The sequence below is a fragment of the Mus musculus genome, chromosome Y (assembly GCF_000001635.26).
Source record: "Mus musculus strain C57BL/6J chromosome Y, GRCm38.p6 C57BL/6J".
Taxonomy (NCBI): domain Eukaryota; kingdom Metazoa; phylum Chordata; class Mammalia; order Rodentia; family Muridae; genus Mus; species Mus musculus.
Window position 1 is genome coordinate 87694454 of NC_000087.7, and position 15033 is coordinate 87709486.

Below are 15033 nucleotides of genomic sequence, written 5' to 3' on the forward strand. Positions count from 1 at the left end.
TGCCTCCCACTAAGGACCTTTAGGGTCCACCCAAATCACTCGGATCTGATCAGAAGCCTCTGGGAATTTCTTACTCTTCACCAGGAACTCTAGGCTCTTCTTCTTCCATAGAGCCTTCTGGACATTGCCTTTCTGACCAAGCGTCTTTAAATCTGTCCACAACTAGGCAAGGGAGTGTACAAACTGTGCCATCTTCTCCAAAGACTGTGCAACATCCAACTTATTGCCAGAAATGTATGAGGTTTTCTCCCCTTTCTGAACCTTCTGGACAAAGATCCCCAGCTTCATCAAGGGATATTGGGCCGTTACTACCTAGCCAGAAATCTCAAAAATCCATTTCATATTCACCAGCAGATGGGAATCACTCACCATCTGTACTAGGATCTCAGGAGCATCCTCTATCTAGTAAAGACTCTCAAGGATATGTGCTATCCTCTCAAAAGTGTAAGGACTTTTCCACAGCTGCAGAGGGGATTTTGCCTGTGCAAAGTTCTTTGTCATCCACACGAAGGAATCTAGAACCTTCCGTAGATTCCACAGGGATATTGCTCATGGGACAATGTAAACACACAGAGACTACCTCGGGTCCTTTGCCTCTAGTGAGGGAGAATACTGAATCTTCTACATATGCTTTGCCTACCCTAGGACCTTTGCCACCATCACCTCGAGAACCTGGTACACATTCATCTTTTACTCAAGGAGGTGCAGAAACATTCCCATCTAGTCCCGGGAATCTAGCACATTTGCAATCATCCCAGGGGCCTCTGACACATTCCATCTCAGCCCAGGCAATGACTCATATCTCTGGATCTGCTGAAGGGGCTCTACTGCATTCAGCTCCTTCCCCAGCAGTTTCAGAAACAAATGAATATTCTCCTTCTACCTGAGGGACTTCAGACACTTCCAGATGTGCTGAACTGCACCTGGATCATACTACATTATTACAGGTGTCACCATCATCTTTGAGATCTGAGCAAGAATCTCTGGGACCTTGCATACCTGAAGGGACTAAATCTAAGGAAACAACTGTAGGGTTTTATGCATCTGCTCAGGGCACTAGGGGTCATTCCTTATTGGCACAAGCCAAAACAGGAAAGTCCATGTCTGCAAGGTAGACAGTGGGAACTTTGCCTCCCACTCCAGGACATTTAGGGTCCACCCAAATCACTCGGGTGGTCTCAGAGTCTTTTCCATCTGATCAGAAGCCTCTGGGAATTTCTTCCTCTTTACCAGGAACTCTAAGCTCTTCATCTTCCATAGAGGCTTCTGGAAATTCCCTTTCTGACCAAGGGTCTCTAAAACTGCCCACAACTAAGCAAGGGAGTGTAAAAACTGTGCCATTTTCTCCAAAGACTGTGCAACATCCAACTTATTGCCAGAAAGGTATGAGATTTTCTCCCCTTTCTGAACCTTCTAGACAAAGATCCCAACTTTCCTCAAGGGAATTTGGGCCATTAGTACCTAGCCAGAAATCTCAAAAATCCATTCCATATTCACCAGCATATGTAACACATTCATCATCTGTACTAGGTTCTCAGGGGCATCCTCTATCTAGTAAAGACTCTCAAGGATATGTGCTAACCTCTCAAAAGTGTAAGGACTTTTCCACAGCTGCAGAGGGGACTTTGCCTGTGCTAAGTTCTTTGTCATCCACCCGAAGGAATCTAGAACCTTCGGCAGATTCCTCAGGAATATTGGGCTTGGGGCAATGTAATCACACAGAGACTACCTCGGGCCCTTTGCCTCTAGTGAGGGAGAATTCTGAATCTTCTACATATGCTTTGTCTACTCTAGGACCTTTGCTACCATCACCTTGAGAACCTGGTACACATTCATCTTTTACTCAAGGAGGTGCAGAAACATTCCCATCTGGTCCTGGGACCCTAGCACATTTGCAATCAGCCCAGGGGCCTCTGACACTTTCAAGCTCAGCCCAGGCAATGACCCATATTCTGGATATGCTGAAGGGGCTCTACTGCATTCAACTCCTTCCCCAACAGTTTCAGAAACAAATGAATGTTCTCCATCTACCCAAGGGACTTCAGACACTTTCAGATGTGCTGAACTGCCCCTGGATCTTACTACATCACTACAGTTGTCACCATCATCTTTGAGATCTGAGCAAGGAACTCTAGGACCTTGTTCAACTGAAGAATGCCATCTAGAAGTGATTAAATCTAAAGAAACAACTCTAGGGTCTTCCACATCTGCTCAGGGCACTGAGGGGATTTTTTTTATCTGCACAAGCCACAGTAGGAAAGTCCCTGTCTGCAAAGGAGACTGTGGGAGCTTTGCTTCCCACTCCAGGACATCTGGGGTCTACCCAAAATACTCAGGTGCGACCAGAATCTGTGTCATCTGAGCAGATGTCTCTGGGAATTTGTTTATCTTCACAAGGAACCCTAGGTTCTTCATCTTTCCAAGAGGCTTTCGGACATTTCTGTTTTTCCCAAGGGTATCTAAAAGCCCAATTTTAAACAGGGGAATACACAAAGTGTTTCATTTGCTCAAGATACTTTGCATCCTCCAACTTCTTGTCAGACAGAAGTAGGATTTTCTCCAACTGCCCATCATTTTGCACAAAGATCCCCAGGTTTCCCAAGGGACACTCGAACTTTCCTACCTAGCCAGAAATCTCAAGAAACCTTTTATCCTACACCATCAGTACTGGGTGTTCAGGAACACCTTGTATCTACTCCAGAGGTTCTAGAAGCTTTGTCATCTTTTCAAAAACACAAGAAATTTTCCAGGGCACAAGAGGGAACTTTGCTCATGCAAAGTTCATTTTTCCCCAAACAAAGAAATCGAGAAAATTCAACAGATGCCACAGGGATATTTGCACAATATGAACACAGTGCTTTAGGCCTTTTTTCACAAGTGAGGCAGGCTGTAGCATCTTCTCAGTCTACTTCAGCAAATCTAGGAACATTGCCACCATCATCGCCAACACCTGGTGGACATTCCTGTTCTGACCAAGGAGGTGCAAAGACTTTCCCATTTGGTCAAGGGTATCTAGCACCTTTGCAATCTGCCCAGGGGCCTCTGAAACTTTCTATCTCAGCCCAGGCAATGATGAATACATCACAATGCTATGAATGTTCTCATAATCCTCTGGGTCTTTCATCCTCAGAACAAAGGACTCCAGGATCTTCTGATTCTGCTCAAGGAGGTGTGAGTCCCGGTCTCTGCACAAGGGGACCATACATCTGTCCACATGTCCACAAAGGTCTACCCAACATTCTACATCTTCCAAAATGTTTTCAAATCCTTCTTTACATACACAAGGTATAGGAACTCACTCCACATCTACATACTACACAGTAGCAGACTCACCATCTTTACCAGTGTGTCAGGGATATAACCACCCTGCTCAAAATACAGCAAGGATTTTGAGATCTGACCAGGGATCTCTGAGGATTTCAGCAAATACACAGGCTCTGTAGAAACATTGCTGCCTCCCCAGGGGGCTCTAGGATATACATCATTTGCATGAGGAGCACAAAAATTTTCAACAGCTACCCCAGGACATGTGATATCCAATGACTCACCTCTGGAACTTGCAATTTCTGCCCAACTTAGTTCCTCACTTTCTTCCCTAAGCCTTTTGGATCTTCCCTTTCCACAGAAGAGCCTTTTGACCTCTCTAAACCTACAGAGGGAACTTTAACTTCATTCCAGGGACCAAATGAGTCTTTGAATTCTCTACAAGGGGTTCAACAAACAGATCCATCTGCTTCAGATCCTTCAGGATCTATGCATTCTTCCAAAGGACCCATGGTAATTTCTTTATCTGACTGAGGAACACTAGGATCTATATCATCTGCCCTAGAGCCTTTGACATTGTCCCTATCTGCTCAAGGGAATCCAGGACATTTGTTATCTGTTCAAGAAGCTGGAGGCCCTTGGCTGTCTTTATAGGGGAACCTGGAAGTTTGTACCTGTACACATGGCAATCCAGGAATATCCAATGCTTCATCACGAGCTTTGGAAATTTCAGCATCTACCATAGTGAGTCTAGGACCTTCTCCATCTGTCCAATTGGATTTGAAAGAGTAACATTCTGTCTTAATGTCTTGGAGACCTTCCATGTCTGCCCAAGGTGTACTAGAAACATCAATATCTTCCCAAGGGCTTACAGAAACTTCCTTGTTACCTCAAGAGCCTCCAGGACACTGGTTGGAAAAGGAGGCTTTAGGATATTTACCATCCAATCCAGAAGATCTTGGACTTTCTGATTCTTCCCAGGACACACTAGAAATATGGGCATGTATGCAAAATAGTACAGAAATACCATCTGTCACCCAAGAGGTCATAGAATCTTTGTCAGCCACACAAGATTCTCCCAAATTACCAGCTCCTTCACCACTTAGTCCAGAGACAGAAGAACCTCTGACATATACACAATCCATTTCTAAGAGTTCAGAATCTGTGCCAGGGACTCCAGAAGCTTTGGCATCTGTGTTAGGGTCTCTGTGTCTTTTGAAACCCAATGAAGGTGCTCTGGGCCCTTTAGTATCTGAACAAGGGATCCTGAGAACACCAGCATTTCCCCAGGAAAGTCTAGAACTTTCTCAACCTGCCCAGGGGCCTCTAAAACCTGTGACATCTCACCAAGAAACAGTCGATACTTCCTCTTCAACAGAGTTTCAGGGACTGTCCCTTTGTGCAGAAGGGGACATTATTCCTACCCCTCCTCGTGAAGATGGATGGAGAAATTTCTCTTATCTCAAAAAGAACCCTAGACGTTTGAAATTTAACCAAAGGATATTGAAACATGTCCCAATTCCTGAAAGGGATATCAGATACTGCCTTTCAGAACTTGTTGCCTTAAAATGTATCTCTTCTGCCGTAAGTAGCCTCACATCTTCCAAGTATGCAGAAAAGGAATCCAGTCCTACCTCTACTCCTCAAAGGAGCATCTCCTCCTTAAAATCATCTCAATTGAGTTTCAGATCTAGTATTCTTTGTAAAAAAAGTTCTCAGTCATTCTCCTCTTCCAGGAGATTGCCCCACACCTTCTAAATTGAGGAAAACAAGACCAAGCCCTTCCTCTGTAGATCAAGAGGGCCTGAAATATGTGCGCTCAAAACATGCGGGCTGGAAACACTGCCATTCTTCCAAAATTTGGGTAAGAGTTTGCAAATTTAAGAAAGAGGTGTAAAGCTTAAAACTATGACTAACATAAACTTCACCACTTCTGATTCTGCTAAAGGAGCCTGCAGATGCTCACCATCTCATGAGGTGGGCCTCAGAAGTCCCCTACCAAGCCAAGGCATTCACAGACCATCTAAGTCTACTGAAACCCCATCAGAAAAAGCCCCTTCTGACCAATGGGAAACCAAAGCTTCCAATTCAGAGCATGAGGTTGATAAGACATCCTCCATCCTTACAGAAGTGTGCATGCGAACCACTCTTTCTCATGAAGACAGCCTCAGGCATCCCACCTTCCTCATGAGATTCCCAGACACGCTACTTCTACCAAGAGAAAACAGAGGAAAGCCTCTGTTACCCAAGGAGCCCTGCAAGCTTCCCCTACAGATCAAGAATGCATTGAGTCATCTCCAGATGGAGACAGTCCCCATAGAGGTATGCAACACTCATCATCACCACAAGAGGATATCAGCCTTTCTTTTTCTACTAAGGAGGACTCAAAACATATTCCTAATGTCCAAGAGGGAGAGAAAACTTCCAGAATTGCCAAACGGGAGCCCATAGCTTTTGTGCCTATCCTATGGGCATTCATACCTCCAAAAGGGAGTACCACATTCCCTTTTGGAACATTCCCTGTTATGTGAAGATATGACAAACATACAATATCTCAAGCAGAGGATGTGGTACCTGCTCTCTCCTGTTCTTGGAGAGACCCATCATTACAATATGAATTTGGGTTCCCCCTTTGTGACCTAGGAGGCCACAAATATACACATCATTTGAAAATCAATCTCAACAGGATCACACTGCAAAAGGGGAGTTGTAGTTCTTTCCTCTTCCCTAAAGGAGGTGTCGGACCTTCTCAATCAGACCAATGTGGACTCAGACTTTCCAGTTCTCACCAAAGGGACACTGGCTTTGTGATCCCTGTTTCAGAAAGGCTCAGAATGCTTCAGGCTGAAATAGGTGGCCCCTCAAATGCTCCATCTAAGAAACTGGGCCTCACCAGTGCTTTTTATGACAAAAGAGATATCGAAAATGCTCTAGGAGGCTTACGACTTACTCCTTGCTTCTGACTTCCTCCTTCTGCCCAGGGACACACCAGAGCTTCCCAGCCTGCCAAACGGAACCTGTAAGGCAGTCCATTTCAAGAGGGTGGCCTGGGCCCTACTCTCTCTTACTCTGGCATTTTCAGTTCTTTTTTGATACAGAAGCTCGCCTCATATTTTCCCTTTCTATGCCCCTTATGAACAACATGAATTTAGAAATTTTTCTTTTCATCAACTGTATATCAAACTTACAATTTCCACTCCTAGCTGCCTCAGATGCACATTGAAGCCTCATCTATGCCCCTGTGACTAAAAGCAGGACAAGAATCCCCTTTCTGATTAAGATTAGCTCACAATTGTATCCAGAAGAATGTGCTATATAATTTTCACCTCATGGAGAGTATTATGTGATTCTCCTGAACATTGAGGACCTAGACCTACCTACTAGATCTGATGTAGTCCATGAAAAATCCACTCCCTTGATCTAAGGTGCACCAAGTGCTTCTTATTCTGAACCTCTGACCTAATTACCCCTGTCCAAGGATCAGGACCCGGGGTCCTGAAGTCTCAGAGCTTAAGAGTAGCCAGCACGTTAATGAACCCAGGACATAGACATTAAGCTGACCAGCAAAAATGAGAAAGCCTTGCCATTTTTAGAAGTAGGCAGCAGATTTATCAGGAGAACTAGCTGGGAAATGTCTCCTAGCACACTGGAGATTGATTAAGCTGTTGCATGGCCTGCATGATTTGTGTGTTCTAGCTTCCCAGGAAGTCTCAATCATGAAATATTCAGGCCTTCTCTCCTCTCCACATCGACCCTTGATCTTGTACAGATACAATAGTCTTTGGCATTTCTACTTTCCCCAACATGGTGTGAAACTTTCTGCCTCTAAAGGATGGCATCCTTTATAGATTGTTTGTGGATACATCAACATTATCACTCTGTCAATGGGTGCTCCAAGTCCTGTTTCTGACACACAAACCTCAGAATTATCCCTTCAGCACCAAGAAGACTCACACTGTCCCCCCATGCTTGAAGTGGAGCTTAAATCACTCTCAGTGGCTCAAGGAGTCATCAGGTACACTTTGTCTAAATTAGGAATTCAAAAACACTCCAGGCATTCTTCTCTGGTAAGGTTCAGACCTACAGCTTAAGAACCACAGATCTTCTAAACTACTGTATGGACCAAGGGAACTTCTGATATGCCCATTCTGAACCAGGGATCCTCAGATCATCCCCAGTAGCCTAAGTGACCTTCATTTTACCTGTCTAGAACCAATGTGCTGGGGCTGGAGAGATGGCTCAGCAGTTAAAAGCACTGACTTCTCTTCCACAGGTCCTGAGTTCAATTCTCAGCAATCACTTGTTGTACCACAACCATCTGTCATGGGACCTGATGCCACCTTTTGGTGTGTCTGAATACAATGACAGTATACCCACATACATGAAATAGAACCTATGTGACTCACAACTTACACCAATAACTCAAGGGGGATTCAGATGTAACCCCCGAAATCAAATATGTTAGAAACTCCCCAGTATTGAAGGCAGCATTATCATATGAGAACCAGAAACCTCAGAATTTCGTTAATTTCCCTCAGAATTACCACTTCAGAACAAAGGTGTCACATAGGTCCTCAATAACTGAAGATGCCCTGATACATATGACATGATAAGCAAAGGACTTATCAACAGACCCCAACAACATTTTAAGAAAGCCACAAAGTTGGCTCTTTTACTATCAGCATGCAATAGCATTGATGAAGTTACAATGGGGACTCAGATGTACCCTTCTAGACCCAGGATAATTTATACCTCCAGCATAAATATCAACTCCATCACGTCAGGCCCCCTCGATGTAAAGTATCCCATAACTTCAAGGGGGCTGACACCCAGTTGGTTTATCTTTTGAAGAGCACCTAAACCTTGCTTCCTCTAATCATAGTATCCCCTGACATTATGTGTGTGCCAAAGGGGTCAGCTGACCTTGAGTAAAACTCTTTATTCTTCCTCCTTCTGCACTGGAAGGGTCTGAGACATGCCTCTCTGATGAAGCAAGGTATAGAACTGACCTTGTGAGTGAGAAGTTTATCTCAAATATTCAGGCTCAGCTCTAGTGTGCTTCAGGCTGAATCTTTGGTACCAAGAATACACAAGAGTTTCAGTCTTTGTTCATGGTGGAATCAGGTCTACCACTCAACTAAGAGCTTCTCCCTCAGACCTTATTGTTTAGGGAATACACTTTTGACCACCAAAAACAAACAAACAAACAAAACAAACCTCACAGAACTCCAGAGTCAAGTCCCATGGCCAATGTATAAAAACCTCAGCCTGGATCCAAGGCTCTCTTTAAGCTGGTCATCAGAAAGGTAACTGTACACTACACCCACACCTGTGTGCTTTGTTGTAAGTTTAATAGGCAACAAATCCAGGGACTTTGAACCAACTTGTCAGAAGAAACCTCAGATTGCTGTCAAATCTTCATGGAGTCCTAAGAGATAAGAATTTTTTAGAGTTCTCTGAAGATGTGGAGGCCTGGAGTGCCTGGAACAAACTCCTCTACAGAAGGTGAACAGGGCAACTCCCCTACTGTCCAACAGGGTTGAGGGACTTTCTACTTTCCAAACCTATAGTATTTTCCTTCCTGTGATGATCAAGGTCATAAAATGTACACCTTTGATGCAATGGGCAATCATAAAAATCCCTTCCGTTCAGGAACCCATGGGATATTTTACCTCTGACCAAGGAGAATTGCTCCCTCTGCTCAAAGTTCACAGAAATCAAGAGGAGGAGGCCAATCCTGGAACCTTATGCCACTTTCTTGAGTATAGTCACATGACATTGTGTGAAATCATCATTATAACTCAGTTCTGGTTGGTTGAACATAATTCTTAGGAGGCAATCATGCTGAGGATACAATCCGAAGCTTTTCATGAATCATGGTATCTATATTTGGTGCCTTGCTAATTCAGCTAAGGATATGGATACCCCAGGCTGTGAAGAACTGTCAGAAGTTGTGGCAATGCTAGGACCTCATGAGCTAAGGTAAGCAATTTAATTTTTGCTCAAAATATTATGGGGAATTTTATACTCTGATCATCTCTCCTGTTACAAGGATATCAGCAACTCCTTTCTCCCCAGGGCTACTCACTCCTTCTACCTTTACTTAAGGAGGCATCACATATTCCCACTGAAGCAAAGGGAGCCTCAGATCATACCAGTTTGTCCAAAGCAGGCTTGGACATACATTTAGGTTGAGGAATCCCACAGAGCTTGCTGATATTATGGACTGAACCTTAGATGTTTTTCCTAATGTTTCTGAGACTTTTCCTTCAGTTCAAGGTAAACTCTAGATTCAAAAAGGTTTCAATGAAGAATCTTTGACATAGATACTCTGTCAAGGAAGAATCTTTGATTTTATCTTTGAATTAGGGAAATATAGACTCACCCTTAAATTTGACTGGGGATTAATACAAATTCTGCTGCTTATGGAGCCTACAGAAAAGCCACTGAAATGAAAAACTCAAGCCAATGTTCTTTTTTATTTTTTTTCCTCAAGGAAACTTTAAATCAACTTCTCTTGACTATGCTTACCTCAGAAAATCCACTTTTATCCATAGAACCATGAGGTCTATTCCTCTAGGAGGTCCTAAAGTTTCCCTTCAGACCTGGATGGCCAGGCATGCTCAAATAAAAGAAGGGATGCCAAACACTCTGAAATGATGTCCTGGGACATGACAGTAATTATATGAACTCTAATCTAATTTTTAATTTTAAGCCTGTCACTTGAAATGGATCAATTCCATTTTGGTGCCTATGCCTGGGATGCTGCTGTACAGCTTATGGAGAACATAGAGCTAGAGTTTACCAAACAATTTGAAAGAAAACTGCTCTGATTGTTGGCAAGCAAAACTCAAAGTCTCAGAACACATGGGTATTCTGGACTATGAGGACATTTGCACTTGATAAGTTATTTTTGACATCTTCCAATTTCCAAGGTAAACTTTTGTCTGAGGGATTCTGTGACCTTCCTTCTCTTCCTTATCCACCCAAAACGTTCTCTTTCTCAAAAATGTCATTCAAATATATGAAGTATATATGTGAATGTATACTTCAAAGTAGTTTTATACCTAGCTGGTCAGCCATATTTCCAAAAGTGACTCCTTCTGTAAACAATGTACCCTAGTCCAGTCTGGTTTGAGGTCCCATAGTCCAAGTTACAAATCAGAGCAAAGTACCTGTGCCATCTGCCTTTAGGCAAGTCAATAGAAATGTAATAACTTCATTAATTCTGCCTAGACCTGGATAGATGAACAAAGTCGAAGAAGTATACTAGCCAGCAACAGTCATTGAAAGCCTTTGGAAGAAAAAAAATATGTTGCTGCCATGTCTCTTCTGAATGAACACAAACTATGAAAATACAAACTCTGAATAAGAATTGGAAACTTATGATCATGCCTGGAAACATTCTCCACTCTATAATGTACCAGAGACCATTACTTTTGACAGAGGTGTATATGGCAGTTTCACATTCTGCCTCAAGAGGAGTCTGCCCTCCTCTTTCAGTAGGGCCTTCCAGATTTCCTCTTTTACATGGGGCCCACATTTCCCCATGGTAACTCATTTTTTTTCTCACTACACTGAATAGAATGTCAGAACTCTCCTAGGGCTAACATTGCCTTAGACCCTATTGGTCAAATGTCGCCTAAAACATGTATTATGCCTTATAAGGAATATTCCTAATCCTACCAAGTAGCTTTGAATCATTTTTCCTTAAAGGGATGTCAGACCATAAGAGACTTATACCACTCATTCTACATAAAAGAGAATCTAACATTCCCTGTCTTCCCAGTAGGAATCTGGGCCTATTGTCTACTTCAATTCACCAAGTGGATTTTAGAACTTCAGTTTCTACAAAGGGGGTCCTGGGAAATCAAAGACTATTGAAAGGGCTCTCAGAACTAGCTCCTGTGTCAAAGGGGCGTTTCATACATCTACTCTCTGTACTAGGACACTTCAGGTCCATCTGTGCAATTATTGAACCACCAGAGATTCTCTTCTGGCTGTGCCTCGCAAATACCCCTATTAACTAAGTTTGCTTTAAACATATCCATACAATACATACACGACCAATGACACCTCACATTTTCTATCCTTTTAGATCATAGGACAGAAAATAGAAATCTGAAATTGGCTCTCGTATCCTGTGCTTCAAAAATGGTCATCAAAATGCACCATTCCTATCTCTTATTCACAGATGTGTGCAGCTGAACACAGCCTCGAGGAAACATCAATGCTTGCATAACTACTTATGCTGGGAGATTGTTGTGACCACTGACTGGACTCTCAAAGATGTTACACAGGGTATGCATATGGGGGAAATACTTGGAAGCTAGTGAGGCAGAGTCTGAACATTCCTCCAGTACCCAGTGAAGCCTAGAAACTTACCCTGTTGACCATGGGTGAACTGGATATTTCTGACCTGCAAAATATGACTGGGGACCTCTACTTTAGGAACTAAGACATTCACGATTTTTTCTCTGTTGAAGGTGGTCTTGGAACTTACCATTCTGAGAAGAGGTTCTCATAACTCCTATGTTCCCAGGATTCCTCTCACACTCCTTGTTTTTTGAAGTAGCCAAGAGAACTAACCTGGGTGAGGCTGAGTGAGGTTCAGTCTTTTCCTTCCCCCAAAATATGGCCTTGGATCTTGTCCATTTCTGCAAGGGAAGGGGGCATTAACCACTGTGTTTGACCAAAGGAAGGTCCCACTATTCTTTATTCCTAAAATGCTATTAGATATGCTCTTTTGAATAGTAGTGCATGATGCCTTGTATCCTCAAGCATTCACTTATGACTTTGAACTATATCAAATGTATATTCTCTAATTAAGTAAGATTCAAGCCTTTCCCTTTTATAAGGATGACAGGGGAAATATATTGTTTTTCTCTGGTTTGTGGTCCCAGGTCATTCATATATATATAGAGAGAGAATTATTGAATGGATCCTATGTTATGCTTTGCAATCCAATTGAATTGTTGTTGCCTATATATGTACATATTAAGACAAACTGAAGGCGGCAACCTAGCCAGGGACAGACATCCAGGCTGTTTGAAAAGGCTTGGAATGTTCTCTGAACTCCCTCAGACTAAACACAGGATGTGAAACTTTTACCAACTAAGGAAGATTTGGAAGCTGAAGAGCAGTGGAGGGACTTCCTTTACTAATCAAGTTAAAAGGGACATTCATACATAACAGGTTGTTGCATGGCACTTACCCCCTCTCCAAGGTTTTTCTAATGCATACCATTGTACCAACCAGGTCTCATTATTTTTCTTACTCCTAAGTGCCCAGTACTTCCTCTCTTCCCAAGTTACCTCAGTTTTTTGTTTTGTTTTTCACTGAAGAGAATGTCAGACATTCCTCCTATGACTAAGCCTCCTGCAGACCTTCTCTGTTTGCCCAAGATTGTCTAAAGTACTCATTTAGTAGAAATACCCTCAAACTTTCAGTTTCGTTGAAAGTGGGACTCAGTCATATCTCTTGTGACAAAAGATGTCCCAAACCACTGCCTGCCAAATACAAAAGTGGATGCTCACAGTCATCCATTGGACAGAGCATAAGGTCCTCAATGAAGGAGCCAGAGAAATACCCAGGGACATGAAAGGGACTGAAGCCCCATAGAAGGAACATCAATATGAACTAACTAGTACCCCTCCCCCAGAGCTCCTTGGAACTATGCCACCAATCAAAGAAAACACATGGTGGAACTTGTGGCTCTAACCACAAGTGTAGCATAGGATGGCCTAGGAGGTCATCAATGGGAAGAGAGGGCCTTGGTCCTGTGAAGGCTCTATTCCCCATTATAGGCAAATGCCAGGGCCAGGAAGCAGGAGTAGGTAGGTTGGGGAGCGGGGGGAGGGAGAAGGCATAGGAGATTTTCAGAAGGCAATCTAGGAAAGTAGATAATATTTGAAATGTAATTAAAGAAAATATCTAATTAAAAAAAGATGCCCCAGACTAAGTAAGCTTTATGCCATTCCCACTGAAAAAGGTAGAATGATGTCCACTCACATGCAGTTCATTGTAGTACAAAAGGGGGCTATAATTACCTCCTTCAACCTCAAGGAACATAGACATCTAATTGCTTGCCAACGGTGTATGTGTCATGGAGCAATGATGACAGAGACCTCAGGTTTGGATCCTATGGCCAAGAGGGTTTCATTTATTATACCTGTAGTCATAGGAGTTTCAGATATAGCCTCTTGGGATGCCCAAGAGTATTCTTTCCAAGGGCACCTTAAACTTGACTTAAATTCATATTACCTCAGTGCCACTCTCTATTAGAAAGATTGCAAGGCAAACACAATTGCAACTTCACAGTGGGCTCTCACATGTTTCTGAGTGTAGGGCAGAGGGCAGAACATAGAAAGAAAACTAATATGCATGTGATCTTCCTAGAGTTAGGTGTCAGAAATGGTGTGTTCCTGTCTCTCACTTATAGATAGGTACAGACAAATACAACCTCAGGTCAGACAGCCACTCTCCCTGTTGGAAGAGTGTGCTGATTGTTCCTTGTATTCTTCCCAACAGTATATACAATATATGGATAATGGAAGGTGGGGAGACTAGATGGAAGCAAACTATGCACTACCATTCTGTTCTCCCTCTACCCAAGATAAACTAGATTTTTCCCTTTTGCACAATGTGGTGACTTGATCCTGCTACTTGGTTAATCATGGCCTGAAACTAACTAACTTACTTTCTCTCTCTCTCTCTCTCTCTCTCTCTCTCTCTCTCTCTCTCTCTCTCTCTCTCTCTCTCTCTCTCTCTCTCTCTTTCTCCCTTCCTTCCTTCCTTTCTTTTTCTTTCGTTCTCTCTCTCTTTCTTACTTTCTTTCTTTCTTACTTTCTTCCCTCCCTCTTTCCTTCCTTCCTTCCTTCCTTCCTTTCTTTCTTTCTTTCTTTCTTTCTTTCTTTCTTTCTTTCTTTCTTTCTTTCTTTCTTTCTTTCTTTCTTTCTCTTTCCTTCCTTCTTTCTTTCTTTTTTTTCTCTCTCTCTTGCTTTCTGTCTCTTTCTTTCTATCTCTCTCTCTTTCTCTCTCTCTCCCTCCTTCATTCTCTTCCTCTCCTTTCTTTCTCTTTCTTTCTTTCTCTCTTTCTTTCTTTCTTTCATTCTTTCTTTCTTCCTTCCTTCTTTCTTCCCTCCTAAATTTCTTTCTCTTCTTTCCTTCTTTCCTTCCTTCCTTCCATCATTCCTTCATTCCTTTGTTCCTTTCTTTTTTAAGTATTTAGTTATTTATTATATATACAGTGTTCTCTATGCATGTGTGCCTGCACATTAGAAGACGGCACTGGATATCATTACAGATGTTTGTGAACTCAGGAGCCCTGGGAGAGCCGTCAGTGTTCTTAACCACTGAATCATCTCTCCAGCCCCAGGTTCTTTCTTTTTAAGCAAAATGGGTCCGGAAGGTCATAGAAGTTGTAGGTATGAACACATGCTACTCAACCTGTTTTCAAGGTATCTCATACCATCACCTTTGGATGAAGGGTCATCAGAATTTCACTTGGGATAGGTGGCCTTCATGACCTACTGCTGTTACCAACAATACCCAAAACCTTCCATTTCTGCCCAAGGTCAGTTATAATTATGACTGGAATTTACTATTGGAATCTCAGAATTTTCATTTTTCCCAAGGGTAACAAAATCCAGGTATCCTAAGAGCATCCTTACATACATATGAGCCTCAAATATAACACTCCAATCATGAGCTTTAGATCATTTCCCTCCAACGATGGTCTCTAGGAAATTATACTTCACTTAATTCTGC